We start from the raw sequence: 26,446 nt of genomic DNA, 5'->3' as shown, positions 1-26,446 counted from the left end.
ATTTGGTAAATGCAAGGGTTTTATTATTGCAGGTATGACTTCTTTTGTCACCATTGCAGGTATTCTCATTTGCTGTGCCCTGTGTGCATACTCTAATTAATAGATTGATTACCTCTAGGTCATATCAAATGCCCCTCCTCACAGGTGAAGGGGAACCCTTGGATTGATCTGATGAGTCTGAAAGTGACTCTCATGATGATGTTTTATCAATGTTCAATTTCCATCTGTTCACATAATCTTCTTGATTCTAATGATGTAGATGTGTGTCAAACACACACACAGTTGATGATGATTGGTGAATCATTATTTCAGTCAGTCATTTTCTACCGCTTATTCCATAGTGGGTCACAGGGGAGCTGGTGCCTATCTCTAGCAGCCTATGGGAGAGAGGCGGGGTACACCCTGGACAGGTCACCAGTCCATCACAGGGCAACACACAAACAACCATGCACACACCTAAGGGCAATTTAGAGAGACCAATTAACCTAACTGGCATGTCTTTGGACTGTGGGAGGAAGCTGGAGTACCCAGTGAGAACCCACACATGCACAGGGAGAACATGCAAACTCCATGCAGAAAGACCCCCGGCTGGGAATTGAACCCAGGACCTTCTTGCTGCAAGGCAACAGTGCTACCAACTGTGCCACTGTGCAGCCCATCATTGTTTCATTTTATTATTATTATTATCTTTTTTATTTTTCTTAGTTTAATTGATTTTTGAGTGTTCTAATTCATTCCTTAAAATGTTGTTGATTACATTCATTTCCCCCTAGAGAGTTAGTTGATAGGTGTTTTATAAATATTTTCCCTCTGACAGATCGTTTTTGCCCATACAGAGGTTGACAGTTATGGTAGTTTTGGAAGTTTTAACTTGTGATTTTTAGTAATCAGTTTTATTACTAATTTCTTCCTACCAATTCATAAATTTGTATTTGTTTTTATTATTATTAATAATCTTTTTATTCATTTTTTATTACTAAGTTATTGTTAATTTTCATTATTAATAATTCACTTTTATAATTAGATTTTCTTATACTTTCCTTCATTGTCATTCAGTAATATTTCTTTTATTGTTTTCTTCAATAATATATGAAACAAGTTTCATTATGATCGAAGAGGGTGGATTGTTATGGAAAATTTTAGTGCCTTGCTTTCTTTTCTACTAGATACTCTGCAGGATCTGATAAAAGTATTCAAACCCTTCTGTGTTATTCTCTTCTGCGTCCATGGTTAGGACAGATGGTTTTGTTTAGTCTTACAGAGATGGTTATTCAACCTTCTCCTATTCACTTGTATGAGATAACATGTATGCCACAATGTGTAAGGTTCCATTTCCATTGTTGTCAGGTCTAGGACAACAGGTTTCAGCTCGTCTCTCTGGGTCTCATGAGAGTTACCTTGAAAACTGTTGTAGCTTATAAGGAGAACCTTTGCTTTGTCTAGTCAGAACGATTTAGCAGCACTACTGAGCGCATCTTCAATGCTGTAAAAAATCCTTCTCTCTTGCAAGATTATAAGAAAGTTGATTCTGAGTGACAATCATCGGTCTCTGTCTTGCTAAAAACAAATTTTTCTACAACAGTATCTACAAAAACTAACATAAAATATGACTAAAGGGATATCATATTTTAAACAAGAGAAAATTGTGGGTTTTTTTCAGGCTTGAGTGTGGATTGAAGAGAAGAGTCTTAGCCCAAAATTCCTTCTGCTATCATTTGCAGCTAGTGAAGATCCTGGTTTCAGAGTTATAGTGACTGATTATTGGTCAAACTCAGTTCTGCCATTCCTAAAGTGGCTGTTTGAGTTGTTTGAAACCTTATTTGACAATGAGCCGTCTCAAACTGAATGTATCGTATCCATCCATCAAATTGGGTACCATGTATGTACCATGTTTTTATGTCTTTTTTTTAAACAATGGCTGTCTTCTTGCCACTCATCCATAAAGGCAAGATTTGTTGACTGCACAGATCTTGTCAATAGATTATCTCACCCAGAAGATTCAAGGATAAGTTACATACATGTATGCAATAAAAATGTTGCATACATGTCAAAACGCATCCTAGTCTGACTGTTTAAAGCAGTAGATTAATCTGGATTTATGCTAATGCAGGAACCAGGGAGCTATGGAGGGGGTGAATGATAAGCTACAGTTGAGGCCTGCGCCTTGTACACAGTATACCTCATCAGCAATTAAGCAAACTCAGGGTAGAGTACAGTGAGTGAAAGAGATGGCCTTGGTAGAAAAAGACATAATGCCCTAGAGTGACTTTAAAGTACATCTTTATTATGTTGTGACTATGAATCTGAAAAAATTATTTAATATTTAATATTAATAATTTAATATTTTATCAAATAATATTTCGGTCTGTTAAGGGTTGTCCTGTGAAATCCAGTCCAGTAAGGTGGTGGTATTAGGACAAAATAGAAAAGGGTGAGACAAGCTCTGACATTATTGAACAGCAAAACACTGTACACACATGGAATAAATTCACACAATTTCTTAAAATAGAAGAATTTATTAACAAAAATAAGTCAACTCAAAGTCAAACATATTTCAATCAACAAACTCTTTACTATGCTAAAACAATCCAACTAACTACCAAGCAGAATTAAAGAATAGGGAAGACTAATGGGCTATGTACAATATAAACAAGTTGATTAAAGATGATTGAAAATCATCACCAAAAGAGTTATGCAACATTACCATGCAATGTTTATGCTTGAGAACCAAGGATTATCTTGAAGAATCTGGAAGTGAAGTGAAGTTAGTCTTGGAATCAACTTAGGCAATAATCAAGATACCTTTAGACAACCATTCACAATGCAAGATCAGATAAAATATTATTTTATTAAAATAATGTTTTAAAGAATGATCTGCTAAATAAAACCAACCTTGTGGATGACTAATTCTCAACGGTGTCTCATTAGCTGCCTTTATTTATTAAAATAATATTTAAAGAAATATTATTAAGGAAATGGTAAAATATTTAAGGGAATATTTTGGAAAAGAGACAAATCTTTCTGGAGAAATGGGGCCTGATGGTGTTTACTTAGTTATCAAATTTAATAAAATAATGTTAGGGAAATATTATTTACTGGATTGAAAACAACTTTTCTGGGTAAATATTCTTTAGCAACAAGCACGTGTCCTTACCTGTTAGCAGTTAAAGCTAACAAAAGAAGCTTATAGCTTAGCACCAGAATCAAACACACACCTTTAAAAATACCGTCAATAAATGGGTTAAAATGCATAAGCGCGGATGGCGCGTTACGATCAATCTTCTGTGTTAAAATCACCCCTTTAAATAAAGTTTGTCTTAACTTTAAAAACACAGAACACAAAACTGGGCACGTGTGCTGCAGATAGCCTGCTAGCACTAAGATAGTTGAGTTCAACACAAACAAAACCAAACTTCATAAAATGAAAAACATTCAGATCATAAATCTTTCTCTATTACTCTGCCCAAACCCTAACCTTGTATGAACCATGCTGAGGAGTTGTCCGGGCGACGACAAAGTTTGATGAAACATTCACTTTGAAAGAAGGTTAGCTTCAGTTAACCTCCGAAGTTGTTGGGGGGGCGGCTCGCTGTCGGGCCGACCAAGCTGCATGTTACCACGGTGATGCGGTCTCTGTCGTCCTCCTTCCAAACTGGGAAAACCACTCCACTTGGCTTCGTAGAGACCGCATCTCTGCAGGGAATTCTCTGGAACACAGTTTGCTTCTGCAGGCCTTAGAGAGAAAGTAAAGCAATGCTGATACCTTAATTTCCCCTTTTTATGAATGAATACCGGGTACACAAACAGTAATTCATCCGTACTTAACTCAGTGCATATGATCGATGATCGTATGACACCCTTGGGTCCAGTTTGAAGAGTTTATGTCTGTTTGCCAGCAAAGAAACATTAGCGCGCTGCCTCTCCGGCCAGCCTCGCACGGAGTCCGGGTGGAAGAGATCGGATCATTGGAAAGGTGGGGGTTTTATAGCGGCATCATGGGAAGTCCGCTGTTACCCCCCTTCCCCTTCTGAAGTTGTGCTGGAAGTCGGTTAAATGCAATTTATTTTGAAAGTTCCAGAAAAGTCTGTACCAGAGTTTTCATGTTGCAATAGGTGGCTGTGGTCCCAACAATTACTATGATGTCTTTGTGTCACATTTTGATGTACTGTATGACTGAGTCTGGTTTTAGATGAACGTTGTTTTGAAGCTAGGGCAGGCTACTTATACTTCATGGAATCTAACTTTTCAAAAACTAGTCTAATACTTATCTCTCCTAAGTCTGATGTATCATTTATCGAAAGTTCAATTCCCAACAATTTACATCTGCTGAAAGAAAAACAACACTGAATTTAGTCCTTCATACATACATATATGGAGCAACTACACAGATGATTACTCTTAGCAAGGCCATACAGTGCTGCATCTTTTAAGACGCAAACTAATATGGAATGCACTTGACTTTGTTGTTTGAGACTTTAAATAGTATTTCTTTTTAAACTTTTTGAAGTGGGAAACAAAGCGTTCTTTCTGTAACTGCAAAGGAGCTGTGGAGATCCAAAACTGAGGTGGGAAAATCCCTTGACAGAGCAAGTATTAGATGTACACTCCATAAATGTGGCCCTTATGAAAGTGTGTCAAGAAGAAAGCCATTGCCGAATGAAAGCTACATAAAGTCCAATTTGCAACTTGCCACAAGCCATGTAGGGGACACAAAAAACATGTTGAAGAAGGTGCTCTAGTAAGATGGGATCAAAATTGACCTACATGCAAAATGCTATGTGTGATAGAGATGTAACACTGCACATCACCCTGAACACATCATAGTCAAAGGGAAACATGGTGGTAGGAGCATCATATTATGGGGATGTTCTCCTTCAGCATTGAATGGGAAGCTGGTCAGAGTTAAAGAAAAATAGCATGAACAAAGCTTTGACTGAAAGAGAAGAATACAAATTAACATTTTGAAACCCATGCACCATTTTCCTTACACTGCAGACTTATCTGATATTTTTTGTTGGTCTGTCACATAGAATCTCATTAAAATACATTGAAGTTTGTTGTTGCAACCTGATAAAATGTGGAAATGTTATAGGGGCATGGACATTTTTGCAGGGTACTGTAGCATTTCCCAGAACATTCCACTTTAGTTATTGCTTGTAAAAACTAGATAGCTGAGATCTGAAATGTTTGAAAGAAGCTGAATTGGGTTACCCCAATCACTGTAAATGAATCTAACACAATGACCGGTGGGATTCCCAGTCTGAAAGCATTCAAAGAGGCTGAAGAAAAAAACACAACTGAAAGAAATAACTCACAAACCAAATAAAATTCATTATGTAGTGCAGCGGCCATGTTTCGGCCATTCCCTCAGGGACAACAAATCAGGACAGAAGGAAGAGAAATTAGACAGGAGATGATGGTAGGCAGCAATAGAAAGGTGTGTGGGCAGGAGGAGATGGGGCCAGATTGGGGCAGTTTGTAGATAAGCTACTTAGAGAGGCAACGATTCATCCAGAGAGCACAAATAAACAGAGGAAAGCCTTCAAGCTACTTATCACAGCCCTGCATTTCTTCCTGAATTGTAGAAGTGAAGGATGAGCCATGTGGGACACCATGTGGCCTCAAAACAGCCTAAAGTAGATCACTCACTCTAGATATTGTACATAGCACTTATCCTGCAGCATCAAGTTGCAATTTCAGTTTCTTTTGTGAGAAAAGGATTAGAAGCTTTATCTTTGCTGCTGGGAAACATCCTCCATCCCTACTGCAAGTTATAGGCTGTCTCATACTGGAGGTGATCTGGGCTAGATGTAAGCAGGAGGTGGATACTTTAATCATCCAATAGTTGAATAAACCTTTTACTGAGCAGTGCAGGTGTGGGGATTATGTGACAACATCTTGCTCCTCTTGCAGACGGGAAACTTGCTGCAGACTTTGTGTTGCTATTTTAGCTCCACAACAGAGAAAGAACAATTTTAAACATGATAGGTTTAAAGAAAGATGGGCTTGCAGACTTGTCCCATAATCTGCAGCTGTCGTGGAAGCTGCTTTCATTGTCATCAGTGTTTCCTCCTTTGCAGTTTGATCAAATAAAACTCATGCACACTTGTATGTTCAGAAGATTCTTTTTGATTACATGATTTTCAGAGATATAATCAGTTGTTTGTTCCAGTGGAAATGAATGGAGCTGTTTTTGGCTGAACTGGAATTCAGTCAGTCATTTTCTACCCCTTCTTCCATAGTGAGTCGCGGTGAAGCTGGTGCCTATCTCCAGCAGTCTATGGGCAGAATATGAGACCTTTCAACATGTACAGTACATGCTGGGGTTCCAGCCTTTTTTTCCTGTGTTTCCTCATCAATGATTTTAATTCTGTTTACTGTTTTCTATCATTTTGTTTTGTATTTCTTTTGCTATTTGTTCATGATTGCCACACTTGTTTCAAATCAAGCCTTTCTGCCAAACATTTATGTCATCTTTTATCTACTGAATTTGATGACAAGTGGGGCTTTTTTTCATTCTGATATATATATCTTTGAGGCAACAATTAAATTAAGACAATGTTGAGGATGGGTGGGGCGCTAAGAGGGTGGTGTTAGGAGTGTCAACACAAGTTCCAATCTCTTCACTTTCCCTATGCATACCAATTAGAGTATCAAACAAATACAACAGCCAATTATATTGTTTTCCTTTTCCTATTAACATGGGGGATTTGCTTTGATTACCTCCTGCTTTCATTCTCTTAGGGCTACTCACTATTAATGAATGATGAAGTGATCGTGATTTAACTGTTAATAGTAGCATGTTGACAGAGTGAATGTGCCAATTTGTGAGACATGTGATGGCTGCATTAGCTTGCTGCTAACTACATAAACCTGCTGTTTATACAAGAATGCTGTGACACTGCTTTTCTTTGTTTACTTTCTTTACACCATTTTCTTCACGCTCATCAAAAAATATATTTAAGCACTTTTGCAATACAGATAGGTCTGTTGCCCTAGCAACCAAATTCTTTCACCAGTATTATGTGTATATGGTTTGATACATTGCTTTACTTGTTTTCCTTTAAAGTCCTTTTATTCAGTAATATTCTTTTCAGTGTGTGAAACAACAAGCAAACACAATGGGTTTACAATGGTATTTTGTTTAATTAGTTACAAATGAAATAGTAAAAAATATGTTTGTAGGCAAGTGTGTTATGTGTTATAGATGGGCACCCTGGGTGAAATTTTAGCTGCTCCTATAATGTCACAGATTCTATTCCAGAGCCCTGCTGTAAAAAATGTTAAAGGCCTCCGCATAGCCATCTACCTTCCACCTCCAGACCACTGTGAGATGTTTTTGAAGCACTTAACTCACCTGCTATTGTACACAACTCTTGTGCCAGGAAGTCTATAGGTGTGAGGAAAGTTGCATTAATGGGAAACAGACTATTTAATGTAAAAAGCAGACACAAAAAAGCTAAATGCCCTTGCAGAGGGCCTGTTCTTTTGTTGTCTTTCTTGTTACCAATCCCAACTATGCCACTGTGCTCTTCCACCCTAATTAGGCACATGCATGTTAGTCCTTGGGGACGGCTAAAATCAAAAGAAAGCAGCAAAACCTGTTGGTCTCAGCGGCCATGCTAAACATTCAATACACCTCAATCACCATCAGTACACCATGGCATTCTCCAAGAAACAAAATATTTACAAGACACTCAACATATTTTTTACAGTATTCTTTACAATGAGCTTAAAATGTAAACAAAATAAAATGTAAAGATGCTAAACCTTTTTAGAGGCAAAAAGTGCCACAGGCATGCCACCTGAAAGCCCTGCAGTGGGATTGAGAGCATGTTTAGTACAGCAAGACCATATGTTTCTTCAGACACAATGCATCAAAAGTTTCACGTGACTCTATCAATGTTTTATTTTACCAAAGGGGCCTTTCCATAGTCTCCACCTTTTGAAAAAATGACATGAAGTGATAGCTTTTAAAAAGAGTGATTGATATGCATAATTTGCAGTATTATTGAAATTCAAATTTTAACGTTATCACTGATAACAAGTAAGATTTTAAATCAACCAAATATTATGTTTTAAATTACCTCCTCCCCAGGGAGAAACAATTGATTTTATGGTGAAAAATTATGGACCAAAAAGCACACTGCATTAATGAACGAGTTGAAGGAAAGTAAAGTAAAGAAAAGTTGGACTACAGATTGAAATGACCACAACTTTCTTGTATAATCGTAAGACTAAATGAACCAAGAAAGTTTAAATCTTTATCAAGCCACTGCAATATACTTTTTTAAAATGTTTTTGTCATCATGTAAAGCACTTTGAATTGTCCTGTTGCTGAAATGTGCTATAAAAACAAACTTGCTTTGCCTATTCAGTATGCTGACAAAAGGATGAATCAACAGATACTTGAATACATACATAAGATCTGGCTTATATTAAAGTAGGAAACAATATTTATCTTTATTTTAAAATTGAACTATAATCTTAACTTTGAAATAAAATGCAGATGGAATGTCTTTGATTCAAGTACAATCCAAAATGTCCCACTTCAGACCCTAACTTTACAATAATAACTTTATCCATTCTTGAGACCGTCAAAAATGAGGCACTCTCCACAGTTATTCTGATTTTCTTTCTTCTTTGTTTAGCTAGTCTGGTTTGGTTTTAATCTTAGAACATTTAACATTTTTTTGTATCAGTCTGCATTGACATCTAAATTAATTGAAAAGATTAAGGAAACTGTCAAAGAAATGCTACATGGGAAATGTGAGAAAATGATGCTAACTAGTTTTGCCCTAATTCATCTACTGTCTGAATGCAGAGGGTTAAACTTCTCCTGCTCTGACTCCAGCTGCGAGGGACATGTGCACCAGACCTGGGCCATCTGTGAGTGCTGTGGGACAGGGGAGGAGTCCATTTCAGAACCCAAATTGATGCTCTCCTTAAATTTATCAATTTTCTCTAAATAACAGTTTGTTGCTGTGAAAAATGAAACTCTCAAACAGTCAAAACCTGGGAACCAAAGATTCAAATTTGAGCCTATTAGATGAGTTTTATTATGTTGCAAAGCTGTCATATACATCTCCCTATACGTCGTCTTCATAGGCAGCCGGCCATTAAACTTCAGTAAGAAACAATTGTTTTGTTTGAGAGTGAGATGCATCCTTGCCATTACCTATTCATGACACCGAATCAATAATTCCCTCCCATGCTGTGTTTGATGCTCCTGGGCTTGAGGGATTATTTTCATGTGCTGCCTTTTCTGTTTAGACACAGAGTTACAGACTGAATAGGAGAAGCAGAGATAGGAGAGAAGTCTCAGAAAAGTCTGACTTTGTTTTCTATCATGTGACAGATAATACAAAATGGATGGATTCTATTTACCCAGAAAGTGTCATGTTTTTCTGCTTTACCCAGACTTAAGTACTTAAAAATACAGCAGGTGAAACAATACATATAGCATTTTTAGAGATGGCAATTGTGGCAGAATTGTCAAAAGACAAATTCTAATTTTTCTCTAATATCTGTTTTGTGTTTTAAAAATGTCATGCATATGTTATGGGTCCCGGCTGGCACGGTGACCACAATAGCAAAGAGAATGTCTGTAAAATAAATGTAGAGTGCAAGAGTAAGAGCCACAGCAGCACTCGTGTCTATCTCCAGACAACATATATTTACTTTTTTTGCAACTTATTAACAATACATATCAATGCTTCAAATGTCCAGTATAAACAAAAATGAATAAAGTCAAACTAGAATACAAGTGTACATTCATCCATCTCTTGTTACTCATAACCATATGGAACTACTGATTATCACACCTCCAGATGACTTTGTAATAGAGGTAAATTACACATACTAAAGCTTTAATGTGCTATAGGCTTCTATTGAAATAGTGCAAAACTCTGTTACTCTTCTGTGCCTTTACATAAGTATATTAATTTTTAGAATTTTACTTGGCACTAAGGAAAATTTATTAATTACTCTAAACTCTTATGACTTTATAATGCTTTCCTAATAAAGAAAATAACATCTAGTTTTAACTTGTCAATATAAACAGTCTGAGAAAATGCATCATTCTGTGCTTGTAAAACATTCATTAAGTCACATCAGGAGTCATACAAATTCAATTGGAAGCCATTTACTTATGAATGACCTGCCTAATACATTAATTTATGTCCTAATAAACACAATATAGGTGCAAATTCACTATTGTGAGAATGGCAATGTTTGTTGATGTATTTACAGACCGCAAAAAGTGTGAGTTTTGAGTTTTTATATGTTTAACAAACTAGGATATCAGCTCAGAATTTGATCTGACAATCACTGGTGGAAGCCAATCAAGACACATTTTTCTACGTTCTTTCACCGGCTGATTGATAGGTGCATCACTAATGTAAATGCTTATCTGTAAAAACAGGCTGCAAGATCACATGCAAGTAGGTTACTTAAATACTGAGCACAAACAACTGAGACACAAGGCTAAAATGGTCAGTACAGACATTGTATGGGTTTGAATTTCTGGTCACTTAAAACTGGGTCAGGTGTTAAAGTGGGACACACTTAAAATGGCTCTGGATGGCAGCAAGAGACCTGAGTCAGGATTTAAAGCATAAAAACCCTGCTCTTCTGAGTCATAATGTAGCAGTGTAGAATCCTATGAGGTTTTGTGACAACTTGGGTAAGTGCACAGGACTGAAGGCAGACACTTAATGTGATACACACAGAAAAGGCTTAATGATTTTAAATGGTAGGCAGGTGTCAGAAGACTTGAAGCACATATAGTAAACTCCTCTTTAAATCTGGTGTTGACTGCATATAAGGAATTAAAGATTGATTAGGCTTTCCTTTAAATGCATATTCATTACCGTGTTTAATGGGATTTAGTCACTGCTTTGTCATTGCAACCGTTACAAAAACTCACAGCGGATTAGTGGCATAAGATTCCTTAATAAGCTTAGCAATTTGGATTGCATTGATAAGTCTATAAAAAAGAGAAGCGATGTGGTAGAAAATCAATAATAACAAAGCACTGTTAAAGTTTATCAGCAAGAAACAACTCGTATTAAATATAAAACAATTTGCAGCCTAATGATCAGGGTAATCACCAGTAGCTGTGGGGAAAAAATGCATGAATGTTTTGGTATTTGAAGGCAGGGTAGCAATAAGTAGTGTATTTATTAGGTATACAACAAAGCAAAAAGACCACAGAACTATGCAAAGCTATGAAAACAGCTTTGGTAGTTTTCAGCCAGCGGATATTTTAAAAAAACTAAAGTAAATGTTAGGTAACAATCAATAATTATATAAAAGAAAGCTTGTTTAGCTTCACTGGTCATAATAATTAGAATTTAAAAAAACCAAAAAGAGTTAAAATAGTTGGCTGTGGTTGTCTCTTAATTTGATGGTCATGAGTTCAATTTTGTTAGGCAAGACTCTGAACCCCATCTTGAGCCCAAACTGCAATGTGGTGTGTATGAATAAGTGATTGTATCTTGTTGGGTGAAAACACTTTAATGGACAGTGAGGCTAGAATAGTGTTATAGAAATGCAGTCCTGTTAGTTGTTTTCTTTTTCTGGGTGACGTAATATTAACAAAAAAAAAACAAAAAAACGAATTAGGACATAGGTTCTTGTTCTGTTGGTGTTTCACATTTTGCAATGAGACCGGGTTGTTCAAGGTGTGTTAATACGCACATGATGCAGAGACTGAGATTTTTTTTTTTTCTGGTTTTTATGAACCACTCAATGGAGTTCACTGTCCTTTTTTTAGGTTTCAGATTATCATCAAAACGAAACACAACCATCAAAACAGGTTCCATACAAATTTAAAAAAGGGAATAACAATTTGAGACCTGCCATTATTCACAATGATTTTATGACAAAAAAATCTATATTTTAAATGACAAAAGAACATTGACGTAGGTGTAATTGTTTTTTGCTACAATGTGGAGGGTTGAAAACAATCCAATTTGGATCATTTTACTAACCCTGTTATTTGTCAAATATAAATCAATCCAGGCCTCGGTTGACTTAACACAACAGGGATGGGTCATGGGTTTAAAACAGTAAACTGGGTGAAGTTATTGCCTTAGAAAGACTGATTAGAAAATAAAAAACATAATTAGAATCATTAAAGAAAAAATATTGGGGTTCAATTGCTAAAATAAATAAGTTGTTAAAGTCTGATTAGATTTTTATAAAAAATCTATTTGTTTCAAAAGCAAATGAATCAATATGTAACACTTTATAAAATAAGAAGTAATTCTACCAAATACTGAGGAGTTCTGACTTTGAAGAAAATAATAAAAAAAATCTCTCTCTCACCATTTAGCAATATGAATAATTTGATGTTTCTGTTTACACATATGGTATGTAAACATATGGTTCACCTGGTTTTGTTGGTATATGGTTAATAACAGTAACAAAGTAAAAACAAAAATCCAAAACTTTGGATAATAGTTGATGTTTTGCCTTTTTTCTCTGTTTAAATTAAATTAATTTCTAAATAATACTGAAAACATTGGATTCTGTTTTTACACACATTTTTCAAGATGTTAAAACTTTTTTTGGTTTGGAACTGGTTAGCATGAAGATCTGTGATTAGTGATGCTGCCAAATTATTATAAATCCCTCTCAGCATGAACAGTCACGGACCTTTCTTCCTTCGGAATTGGAATAAACTTGGTAATGCTCCATTTCAGCTACTTCATAAAAACAATCTTCTGATAATATTTTGTTCATCATCCAACCTCAGACAGTATGAGATTTTCTCCATGTTTTCAAAAGGCATTAAAGAAACAACAGTGCGGTTTAATCTAAATAAATTAGCCCCAGTTGGAGGCAGTAATAATGGAACACAATAAGCTGCTGTTTCGAAACCAAAATGAAGCTGGTAAATATTCTCTCCGCCCTGAGCTCCGCTGGTGTGGCTAGAAACAGGGTTCTCTTTAACCCACGCTGAAACATTTAACCCAATTTAAAGATAATAATAAGAGTTTAAGAGGAAATTTCCAGCAGAGGATCTCTGTTTCCTAATCGTAATACATTTGATTTTTCTTTGAAATCTAATTACACACATTTTGTTTTTTTCTGAACAATGAGATGTTGGAAAACATGCTCTTTGTCCCAGGTGGCATGAAAACATTTCACCCTCACAAGAGCTGACATCTTGTTATCTCAGAACAATTCAAAGTCCTTTGCTTTCGTCTGTAATTATGTGTGCTACAATGAACAACAGAAGCTTGCCTTACGACATCTCTGTGCATTTAGTGGGAATGTTTAATAAGTAATTATAATTTTACAAGGTCAGACATTCACTTCGTATATGCTTTAATGATACCAAAACCATCTGACGTTGAATACAAGTAACTGGATATTTTGCGTTTGTCTTGACCTTTCTTTTTTGGATCACTGTAAAATCCCATCTCTGTTTAGGTCGGGGGTGTGCTTCTTGCCGTTTGTTGGGGTCAGGCATGGATCTGTATGAGATTCTAATGTTTAGTTTGTTATTCCAATAGGAAAAAGGTTTTCTATATAAATACAATCCACTCAGTTGTATTTAGTAACTTACTTTTAACTCTTGCTCCCTCTGAATAAGCATCTAGAAACAGTGGACAGTCAATTGCTTCATGTCGTTAACTTTGCAGCAATCCCTAATAATGAGCATGTATGTGACGAAAGTGGAAAGAAAAACTCCTCTTTTAGGGAGAAACCAATCTTGACCTAGCTCAGTGTGAGCAGCTATCTGCCGCAACCAGTGTTGGGCATGTTACTTTAAAAAAGTAATTACTTATAGTTACTAGTTACTTCTCCCAAAAAGTAAGTCAATTCAATTTAATTCAGTTTTATTTATATAGCGCCAATTCTCAAAAGTAACTGTTAGTAACTCCACTATAAAAGTAACTAGTTAACAGGGAAAGTAACTATTGCATTACTGTTTTCAAGTTTAAATATGTCTATGAATTTAAATTTTTTCTGATTGGCTTACAATGAAAGCTTACTCTACCTTAGCCAATCATCATCACTCTCCTCCCTTTAGCAAAGGAAAAAGCCTAGCTCCTGTGGCTGTGAGCCACGACAGATGACAAGAGCTTCAATGAATAGCTTTAGTTTATAACACGCCCCATTTAAGTCTCGGTAACGGTAATGGTGTTGTAACGTTGGAAAAAGTAATTCATTTGATTATTTGTTACTGAAAAAATGTCTTTAGTAACATAGTTTATTTTACGCCATCATTCCCATCACTTGCCGCAAATGACACAGGGTTTGAGAAGACAGAGCAGACATGCAGATAGTGTAGCAGAAAACCTTGGGTAAAAATACCACAGTTTCAATGAATTACAGTGATAAAACAAAGAGAAATGTAAAACATTCTTTCATTGAAACACATTAAAGCAACAGCTACCATTACTGCTGCTAAAGTCAATTCACAGTAGTATTATTTATACAGTAGGTATTACCACTTTGATACATGTAGCCACATGTGAAGAGTGAGAAAACAGTGTTAAATGTCACTTTAATTAAAACAATCAGCTATTTCAAGTACACATCAGACTGCTCTTCAAATCAGTTTCAGTTATTAAAAGACAGTGCACCTCTGTCAGTTCTAGGATTTTCTGATAGAGATGTTAGAACAAACTACGTTTTAAAGCTACTGTGAAAGCAAATGATTTTTATGTAAGGCTTGTTTTTCCATCTATTTGTGATTCCTTTTCTTTAGCCTGGGCTGCACCGTCTTTCAATCTTTCTCTGAGCTCACCTCATATGGAAAAACGGGTCCTACAGTAGATCAACCAAACAGAAGTTGATGTTGTTTCACTTATTAATCGGCTGAAAGGAAACCTGATTTTGTACTACTGCAAATGATTCACCTGCTTATTGTGCCCAACCCTGCAGGACATCCTTCAAAAACAAGACATATTATTTTCATTGATCACTGAACATTTCAGAAGCCAGAAAAAAATCAAGAAAGGGCAGGAAGGGAAGGAGGCTTATACACCAGACTCTCGCCGCGCCAGTGTTTGTTTGAAAGGTAACTTCATTGTTATGACCTACTGACTGCCCAGACTCACTCTGAACCCAGTGGTATCTTACAATGTTGAGCCTGGAAAACCAGTAAAAAAATATATTTGTCGGCTTGCTGTCTAAAGTTTACCGAGTTCTTATTATTCTGATTTGATGGCTGATTACGTTGATGGTTGTGATTGGTTTTTGCTCAGAACGTCATCTTCTGCAGCAGTGAATTGTGGGTAACATACTTCAGCGAAGTCCCCTTAGATGCGGGATTCACCGAAGGGCGGATGGGGGGCTCAAAGGGGGTGGGTCTAAGGACCACACTGGAGAATTGGGACACATGCACTCGAAGCCATCAATGGGAACGCGCAATTCAGGGACAAAAGGGTGGAAATGCAAGTATTGGGACAGGGCTATTCTCAGTTTAAGATGTTTTAAGCCCTTAAAAAGAGGTGAAAACCAGATTCACCTCTTTTCAATAAAGCTGTAAAACTGAACATGTCTGTTTAGTTGACATGCAGTAACAAAGAGCGTGATATGAGCTTTCTTCAGCTCAGAAGTCTGATGTTGCTTTGTTTGATTTATTATAAATGTTTTTTCTCTCCTGGCAGGCTTCATACAGGCCAAATGCAATTATTCAGAATTGCTCAGCAAAGGGCTATTTAGGTTGGATGGGTACAGTGTAGAAATGTTTGGACACTGCTGTTCTGCAGGGTTTGTTGACTCTCTGTGTCCTCAGGGTAGTTGCATGCCCCTGTTAAAACAATGATTTGGAAGATATTCTCTCACCTAGCCACATATCACTAGTTGATACACACCGTGCCTTGTAGGTTTTTCTAATCCCCTTCACGCTCCTACACACTCAAGCAAACAGAGATTTGCATTGTGTATGCCGCACATAAACAGATAAACTGACATTTCATGTAGTTTTAGGGGTCATCTTTGGGTATAGCCTTTACCGTATATAATATACTATATATATTGCATAACTAAGCCTTTAGATAAGCTGTAAATAGTAAGTGGATAATAAATGTTTTTTTCCAATCACTTTTCTTATACTGTGCTTTTTTCTTGTTTATGCATAAAAGAAGACCAGCGATGTTCTTAACATTGTGCTGTTCTGTGAGATTTACCCCATGCACAACAGTACCAGTATTCAAATGAGTTGTTGAAGCAGAAGGTATGAGGAGATCATTTACCTTTTGATTAGAATTTTGATTCTGGCCGTTGCTGCAGCTTGCATCATGCAGGTTATAGAGTTTAGCTAACACTTAAAGTCTGGGATAATAGTTCTCAACTGTGTGGAAACAAGCAAATTGTTTGAAACAGGAGGGCTGCTGTTGGTAGGTCCTGTTTTTGCATTAAATTAACTGCATCAATGCGGCATGGCATGGAGGTTGTCACCCTGTTGCCTGACCTAAACCCTGCAGAGAATGTATGGTTCCAAGGCCAGCCCGGTGGTCAGTCAAGGTAAGTGATGTTGTATTCATTAAAGCTGTCATATCCTGTCAGTGTTCAATTCAATTCAAAGATACTTTATTGATCCCCGAGGGGAAATTAGAATTCCAGTACAACCCATCCAAACATACATCATGACACAAGACAAGGGGGGGACGGGTCACCGAGGCTTTGCTGCCCACTCACAGGCGCTTCCCTTGCTAGACGAGAAAAGAGGCCACATTAGGTAAGTAGAGGGAAAAAATTATATTTCACATTTTATCCTTAGCAGGATACAGTTTGAGATTGCAAAAAACCTCAGCACAAAGAAGCAACAAGTTGACAAAACAACATCATGCTGGGAACGGTGAATGTGGTATGAGGGGTGCATATGTTTATCTTGAGCATGTGTGTGTGTGCAAGTGAGTGTGTGCAAGTAAGTCCATGAAGCACTGTCACAGAGGCCATTGTCCTTGATGGTACGTTGGAATGTTCATCAACCGGCCACAAATTCTGAGCAGGTCCACAGATGTCCTCAGGGAAGGGAGGGGGCAGAGGGAGCAGAGTGTCATGTGTACATAACTTCCAGGAGAGGTTGTAGATAGCCAGCCATCAAGGCTGTGCAGGGGAGCCAGATTCAGTAAAAAACAATAATTATTTGGGTTAGGCAGACTCTTAATTTTCCGTCAGCCTTGACAGTCTCGCTGGTGCTTCTCAAAGGCGAATCCAAAGAGCCAAATTCCTGGTCTTTCGCCAGATCCGAGCGAACAACTTTCTCCAAGATTTATCCCATTTCACCCCTGAGTCCAGGAACCGCAACCTGCCTGCGATCCTGTGTAAGGATCACATCCAGTCTGCGATTCAGCTCACGTAACATCTCAGTCTGAGTGGTGATCGCTCTGAAGATCCCATCACACATGCCAGGCAGCCTCACAATTGCCAGAACAGCTGCTGACATTCTCCGAATTCCATGATATGCCAGGTAACCGCTGACTCCAAAAAGCAGAAATCTTGATATCAAACATCCAATTATGTACATATCTTCCACATCCTTGACTGACATTATCGACAAACACACAATGCTCCACTTCTACCAGGAGTTCATTGTGTATCCAGAGAAAAACATCCCGTCCAGACAAGTTGGGCTCTCCATCACCCAGTCTTCTCGTCGAGAAAATTTGATCAATTGCATTGAGAGACCAGCTGACCAAATCCATAACTCAGAATTTGGAAGATATGCAAGAAGAGGCTCCAAAAGGAAGACAAGACACAGCTGAAGCAGGGCAGATATGGGAGGGGTGCGGGAGACAGAGAAAAAGCGTCCTCCTCCACCGAGAGGTGTTTATGTTTTTGTTTATTTACCTTTGACTGGTCTTTTGTTTACCTTCTGTTCTGTGTTTATTATGGTAACTGGTCTCACTCCCCCTGTTTCCCTGCAGTCTGTTCCCCACTTGTTCCTAGTTTCCCTTGATTACCTAGTCTCTCTGTTCATTGGTTCACCCCGCATTTCCATTTGTATTCAAGTTCCCTAGTTGTCATTGTTGTTTTTGCTGGTTCCTTGTCATTGACATCCTGTGTTGCACCATTATGCCTGGTTCTGCTACTGAGTCCAGGTCTGGTTCAGGTTCCCTATGCTCTTGGTTTACATGTTAGCTACTGAGCTTTTCAAGTCTGCCTGGATCCATAAGAGTGACCATAAAACTCTACTTACCTCCATTCCTGTTGTTCCTGGAAGCCTCCTTGCACATATTGATACATTTTGGTATTGGTACTTTTGGCAGTGTGGGCAGGCGGAAAATCTTGCTGGAAAATGAAATCAGCAACTCCATAAAGCTTGTCAGCAAAAATAAGCATTACGTGCTCTAAAGGTCCCTGGTAGATGGCTGCAATTACTTAGGATTTGAAAACAACAAACCAACAGCAGCAGATGAGATCCCCCCCCCAAAACATTACTGAATGTTGAGACTTCACTCTTGACCCCAAACAACTTGAATTTTGTCCCTCTGTACCCCTCTAGACTCTGGGATCCGAATTTTCATATAGAATGCAAAATTTCCTTAAGCAGCAGTTCAGTCTTTTTTCTCCTTAGCCTAAGTAGGGTGCTTCTGATGTTGTAGTGTTTGATGTTGATGTGAAAGTTGTAGCTCATGTCAAGGATATGTTTGTGTGCGGTAGCTCTTAAAGATTGCAGCTGTACACCATACCTTGCAAATCTCCCGAAACTCTTAAATGTGCTTTTTTGCACCACAAAAATCACAGCCCTTTTCCTTCCACTCAACTTTCCAATAATATGTTTGCATACAGTAGCTTAGTTGTCTGCTGAACAACTGTCAAGTCAGCAATCTACCCCGTCATTGTGTTGGCCACAACATTACGTTTTTGTGTTAAAAGTCCTTTTTTGGATTTATGTAATATAAAATTTTTCTGAGAAGCTGAATTTTTGGTTTTTATTTGCTCTAAGCCACAGTCATTAAAAGAAAAGAAATACGATTATTAAATTGATCACTTTATCAATTTGATTACTGAAATAATTTAACTTTTCAGTGATATTCCAATTTTTTCAGAGGAACCTGTATTGCACCTCTGACACAATCCATTATCGCTAAGCAGTTTTTTGCATTCATTACCTTTTTTTTTTTATTGAGTAAATTACATATTAAAATATTTTTAATTTGAAACATGAGGTCAAGAAGAGTCATTTGCATGTGTTACTGTTTTTTATATTTAGATAATCCTTATTGAATTCTTATTTTTGGATGATTAATGTTTTTTCATGGATAAACAACTTATTAGGTCACCAATACTGATGCTACATTTTTAACCTAATTTTATTTGCTTTATGTTTAGTGAACAACTACTGTCCATCTCTTACATGCGTTAAGTTATAATCCCTTTTATACATATTTGTAACCTCACATCAGCTGCTTGACATGTTTTTAGTACGGGACGACCACATGGTTTGGAGCAGTAATAATTTTCTCTGATAAACTTAACATTTGACAACCAAATAAGTCATCTCATTATGTTTACTGAAACAAATCTGTTATCTTACTTTGGTCATACATCTACTGTTGACAAAACAGAGGATTGTGGGATTGTGAAGTGTGGGTGATTATACCATATAAACCACTTTGTTATGAACGTGTTATTTTCCTAAGTGGTTGAACACAAAGGATGAACAGATAAGCACTGTATGAGAGACTGAGTTTGCATTAAACACTAAGTTAATCATGATAATTTTTTTAACTTTAGACACATTTAATATATAAAAACCAAACAAAATAGTAGTCTACTGGTTTCCCTAACTGAATGGGAGCATAGCATTAGTTGTTTTTCATCTAAACCTTCAAATTCTGTGAAATTTGTTGAATATATCTTATGTTTTTTCCACACAATAATTAATTTCAGCAATATATATACCCAACTTTAGACCTCAATAATCCTCTGACTTCTCTGTCTTTGCAATTAGACGTGTTCGCTAAGTATTTTTAAATTCTCATTTGACTTTTTTTCAACTGGCATATTAAAACATAAAATAAATACATAAATTTTGTGCCACTCTACTTTACATCTGTGTTGTTTCAGTCTGGCTAACCCTATTCACGAAAGTCTAGCTTGCAAATAAAGTCTCTTCCTTATTATGTCATTTTTATGGTTGGAAATTTAAAGGACCTGAATCTGCTGGTGCCTAGCTCCAGTGGTCATTGGGCGAGAGGTGGGGTACACCCAGGATTGGTAGCCATGCATGCACACACTTATACCTAAGTACAGTTTACAATACCCAATTAAACAGTCATGGCTTTGGAGTGTAGGAGGAAGCCAAAGTACCCGGTAAGGACCCATGCAGGCAGAGGGGGGAACATGCAAACTCCATGCATAAAGACCCCAGCTCGGGATTTTAGTCTACAATCTTCTTGCTGCCAGGCAACAGTGCTACCAACCATGCCACCATGCAGCCAGGTGTGAGCATTCTGTAAATATGTCAAATAGATGTTCTTAATTCTTTCATCAAAATAATTTGTTCTGGGAATAGCTAAGTTTGGCTTTCATAAACCAGAGAGAATGTATATTTATATTTAATAAATAGAATATAATTGAAAAGTTAATATATTTCAATAACTAAATTTAAGTGAACCACATTGCATAGAAGAATTACACATAGACTGTATAATATTTAATATAATGAAGAGCCCATATTCACTGTCTTGCGAAAATATTCACAAGCTTGAACTTTTTTTGTCACATTACAATCACAAATTACCCCTCCTTGAACCACCACCTTAACGTGGTGGAGGGGTTTGAGTGCTCAAATGATCCTATAGGCTATGTTGTCTGGGGCCTAAATGCCCCTGGTAGGGTCTCCCATGGCAAACAGGCTCTAGGTGATGGGTCAGACAAAGAGTGGTTCAAGAATCCCTCATGAAGAACAAAATATCGAGGCACGTGAAGTCGCCCGGTACGGCGGAGCCGGGGTCCCAGCCTGGAGCCAGGCCTGGGGTCGGGACTCGTCCGAGAGCGCCTGGTGGCCGGGTTGCTCCTCGCGGGACCCGGCCCGGTCAAGCCCGAACGAGAGACGCGAGGCCATCCCCCAGTGGGCCCACCACCTGCAGGGGGAACCGTGAGGGACCGGTGCAAAGAGGATTGGGTGGCGGATGAAGGTGGAGACCTCAGCGGCCCGATCCCCGGATGCTTAGGCTGGCTCTAGGGACGTGGAATGTCACCTCGCTGGGGGGGAAGGAGCCTGAGCTTGTGCGGGAGGTCGAGAGATATCGACTAGAAATAGTCGGGCTCGCCTCCACGCACAGCGTGGGCTCTGGAACCCATCTCCTTGAGAGGGGTTGGACTCTGTTCTACTCTGGAGTGGCCCACGGGGAGAGGCGGCGGGCTGGTGTGGGTTTGCTTGTTGCCCCCCAGCTCAGCTGTCTCGTGTTGGGGTTTACCCCAGTGGATGAGAGGGTCGTATCCCTGCGCCTTCGGGTTGGGGAGAGGTCTCTGACTATCATTTCAGCCTACGGGCCGAGTGGCAGTGCAGAGTACCCGGCCTTCTTGGAGTCCCTGTTGGGGGGCTGTATAGTGCCCCTCCCGGGGACTCCATTATTCTGCTGGGGGACTTCAACGCCCACGTGGGGAACGACAGCGACACCTGGAGAGGCGCGATCGGGAGGAATGGCCTCCCCGATCTGAATCCGAGTGGTGTTTTGTTATTGGACTTCTGTGCTAGTCACGGATTGTCCATAACGAACACCATGTTCAAACATAAGGATGTCCATCAGTGGACTTGGCAGCAGGACACCCTAGGCAGGAGGTCGATGATCGACTTTGTTGTCGTATCATCAGACCTTCGGCCGCATGTTTTGGACACTTGGGTGAAGAGAGGGGCTGAGCTGTCCACTGATCATCACCTGGTGGTGAGTTAGATCCGCTGGAAGAGGAGAAAGCCGGACAGACTTGGCAGGCCCAAGCGCATAGTGAGGGTCTGCTGGGAACGCCTGGCAGAGCCCTCGGCCAGGGATGTATTCAACTCCCACCTCCGGGAGAGCTTCGACCAGATCCCGGGGGATGTTGGAGACATAGAGTCCGAGTGGACCATGTTCTCCGCATCTATTGTCGATGCTGCTGCCCGTAGCTGTGGCCGTAAGGTCTGCGGTGCCTGTCGCGGCGGCAATCCCAGAACCCGGTGGTGGACACCGGCAATAAGGGATGCTGTTAAGCTGAAGAAGGAGTCCTATCGGCTGTGGTTGGCTTGTGGGACTCCTGAGGCGGCTGACGGGTACCGTGAGGCCAAGCGTGCTGCGGCCCGGGCTGTGGCAGAGGCAAAAACTCAGGCCTGGGAGGAGTTCGGTGAGACCATGGAGAAGGACTACCGGTTGGCCTCGAAGCGATTCTGGCAAACCGTCCGTCGCCTCAGGAGGGGGAAGCAGTGCTTCGCCAACACTGTTTATAGTGGGGGTGGGAGACTGCTGACCTCAACTGAGGACATTATCGGGCAGTGGAAGGAGTACTTCGAGGATCTCCTCAATCCTGCCATCACGCATTCCGTGGTGGAAACAGATGCTGGGGACTCGGGGTTGGACTCTTTCATCACCCAGGCCGAAGTCACCGAGGTGGTTAAAAAGCTCCGTGATGCCCTGTGGGGGGTGCTCCAGGAGTATGGAATCGGGGGCCCTTTACCAGGGGCCATCCGGTCCCTGTACGAGCGGAGCAGGAGTTTGGTCCGCATTGCCGGCACTAAGTCGGACCTGTTCCCAGTGCATGTTGGACTCCGGCAGGGCTGCCCTTTGTCACCGGTCCTGTTCATAACTTTTATGGACAGGATTTCTAGACGCAGCCAAGGGCCGGAGGGGGTCGGGTTTGGGGACCAGTGGATTTCGTCTCTTCTTTTTGCAGATGACGTGGTCCTGCTGGCCCCCTCTAGCCAAGACCTACAGCATGCGCTGTGGCGGTTCGCAGCCGAGTATGAAGCGGCTGGGATGAGGATCAGCTCCTCCAAGTCCGAGGCCATGGTACTCGACCGGAAAAGGGTGGCTTGTCCTCTTCAGATTGGAGGGGAGTTCCTGCCTCAAGTGGAGGAGTTTAAGTATCTCGGGGTCTTGTTCACGAGTGAGGGAAGAATGGAGCGGGAGATCGACAGACGGATTGGTGCGGCTGCCACAGTAATGGGTGCGCTGTGCCGGTCCGTTGTGGTGAAGAGAGAGCTGAGCCGAAAAGCAAAGCTCTCAATTTACTGGTCGGTCTACGTTCCTACCCTCACCTATGGCCATGAACTTTGGGTCTTGACCGAAAGAACGAGATCCCGGATACAAGCGGCTGAAATGAGCTTCCTCTGTAGGGTGGCCGGGCACTCCCTTAGAGATAGGGTGAGGAGCTCGGCCATCCGGGAGGGGCTCGGTGTAGAGCCGCTGCTCCTCCACATCGAGAGGAGCCAGTTGAGGTGGCTCGGGCATCTATACCGGATGCCTCCTGGACGCCTTCCTCGGGAGGTGTTCCAGGTACGTCCCACCGGGAGGAGGCCCAGAGGACGGCCCAGGACACGCTGGAGGGACTATGTCTCTCGGCTGGCCTGGGAGCGCCTTGGGCTCCCCCTGGAGGAACTGGAGGAGGTGTCTGGAGAGAGGGACGTCTGGGCGTCTCTGTTGAGTCTGCTGCCCCCGCGACCCGGTCCCGGATAATCGGAAGACGACGAGTACGAGTACGAGTACAATCACAAATTCCAATGTGTTTATCTACAGATAAAAAGAAGTCAAAGAAGAAGTCCTGTTTACTGTTTGAGGAAAACGTTGCTTAGGTCGGATGAGATCAGGGTTAACCTTTTTGGTCCTTATGCAAAATGCTACATGTGGCAAAAAAAAAAACTAAAACTAATCCTGAACACACCATCCTTATGGTCAAACATGGTGGTGGCAGCATCATGCTGCAGGTATGCTTTTCTTTGGTTGAATACAAGTCCACACCACACTAGATTTGCATTCTAAAATAAAGTAAAACTATGTTTAATTTTCTTTCTACTCCACAGCTATGCACCACTTTGTCTTGATCTCAGATAAAATTCCAAAATACAACAAAGTTTTGTAGTTAAAAAAGTTCAAAGGGTAAGAACAAGTCGCTGCATAGTTATTTTTATGTGACAACTTTGTTAAAACCCACCTAAAACAAACCTACAAATATCAGGAAAAAACATGTAACCTGAGGAGGTGACTACAGAAAAAATGGTCACAATTGTTTCTGGCACTGTCACAGTTTGATGCAGCAGATGTTGGCAGCATTTCTATTTGTACTCAGTCCATCTTTTTGAAGTAGACGTTATTGCAGCATTCACCTTGTGTGTAGAGAAGACTATTTTTATTTAAGGCATCCAAAGAGCCCGTCAGACACACACTGAATGAAGAATGGAGATATTAAGAGGAAATTAAAAAATCATCTCACCTGACTGAGCCACTTTCAAGTAGTATGAAGCACAACATAAGTAGCTGAACAGCTGTTTTGAAGGATATGTAGAAACTCCTTTTCCCACATTTGCTCTTTGCAGGATCTTGGCAAAGATCACCAAAAAGTTGTAACATTATGTGATTGTATTGTAACTCAATTGTACACGATTCCACTGCCGCATGTTTTAACATCACCCTCAGTAACCCAGCACATCAGTGGAGATTTTGTACTGCATTGGCAGAATCTCAATGCCCCCATTTGAGCGCTTACTGCCTCACTGTTGTCGAGCTGCCAAATTTGCACATCTGCCAAGGAAGTTAGTAATTCCATAGCTGCTTTTCTCTGAAAAGGCTGTTAAGTTATTTTCTTCCATACAGTGCAGATCATGTCCCATTTAACAACACAATTCACAGTAAAAGGGGACAGAAAATTATTCTCAAGAAGGATATAAGCTTTTTTTTTCTCATGAGTTTGGTTTCAAACTGCAGTCAATGATGCTGGAAATGCTTTGAAATCTCAGGGCTGTGAATGTGAAGCCAATGTTTTTGCGGGAAGGCAAGGTGGTGGCTGCTATTGATCGGCTTGCATTGTGGGACAAAAATCAGCGAGGCTGGTGTCAGGCACACAGTGTATCTACCTCAAAGGAATTGATTGCCCAGAGCTGTTGGCCATTGGTATTCTTGTGCTAAAAGACAATAGGAGACAGACGTAATAGGGCATTCTGTCTTTGGAGGAGGTTTGTGGTAATGGTGGAGGTTATTGGGGAAGTGGAGAAGGGAGAGCAGGAATGAGGGGTGGAAAGAAAAGGCAATGATTTAAAAAAAGTAAGGAGTGAAAAGTACCTGGCAGTCATCTTTTTGTATGATTGCTTACGGCAATCCTCAAAAGACTAAATATTTCATTGCATGAGTGGACGTATTCTGTTATGTTCAGAGAATATTGAAGTCGATGGGTTTTTCCATACATTTGAAATAAGGTGGTTTTAATATGGCCTATTTGTGGCTAGCCTGGCTAGATTGTTTTTCTTTGAACCACCCCCAAGTTTCTAAGGCTGACAAATTGGAACAGTTAATCACTTAATACTCTGTAGGATTTTTTTTGACAGTGCTTTAAGAGAATGTTGAATTTCTCAGAAATACAGGTTAATTTAATAACTGTCTTTGAAAACTAATTTCCCTCACAGATATATTGCTGTGAGGAAGTATCATCCTCCATTCAGATTTTTGATTTTATTTTGCTTTTTTGTTCTTTTTTGTCACACCTAAATTATCATAATTTCATTCATCAAACAATGTTTTAATATTTGGCAAAAATAATCAGTAAATACAAAATGCAGTTTTTGAAAAAAAGATTTTTAGAAGGATAAAAGCTATCCAGACCATTGGTATATATTACTGGATTGGATCTTATGTGACTATTGCATGACACACATGAGCCATTGTTATGAACTGAGTCAGGATGGCTCCAGAAGCAGCATCAGAAGTACACAAAACTGGTTATTTTAAAGTTCTAGACATATTGCTTTTACCATTTGACCTGAATGTAATTGAGATATAATTGACAAGAAATGTAATATGTGAAAAATTCTAGAACAAATAGGAGATGTGCCATGAAGATATGCAATGAAAAAGTGCAGTGTTTAAACAAATATATATTTTTTCCAGATTACGCTCTATAACCATATTCTAAAATTTGCAATATCCTTTGTACAAACTTAATGTTTGTTTTCTTAAGTTTGTTTTGGCACCATTAGGTTTGTCAAAGTGGGACTAACCTCCTGAGTAAGCTAGTTCTGCTGGAAAGGCTATATGAGCATTTTCACCCCTTACCACTACTGTTTATGTCTTCCCTGCTCCCTTGCAAACAAATATTAATTTACAGCACTTTGCTGCATCGGCAGCTGGTGCTTTCTTATTTTTTTATCCTCTCCACCTCTGCTCCTCCGTTACTCTTTGGCTGTCTCTGTGTGTCTGTGCACTGCTGTGATAGAAAAGAAGGGGTGAGGGGGTATGTGTCTTCAGTCTGGGAGTTCCAGCGAGGCAGAAACCCGCATGAACTGCATGGA

Source organism: Girardinichthys multiradiatus, chromosome 1 (assembly GCF_021462225.1).
Source record: "Girardinichthys multiradiatus isolate DD_20200921_A chromosome 1, DD_fGirMul_XY1, whole genome shotgun sequence".
Lineage (NCBI taxonomy): Eukaryota > Metazoa > Chordata > Actinopteri > Cyprinodontiformes > Goodeidae > Girardinichthys > Girardinichthys multiradiatus.
The sequence above is the reverse complement of the archived record's forward strand: the minus strand, read 5'-3'. Positions refer to the sequence as shown.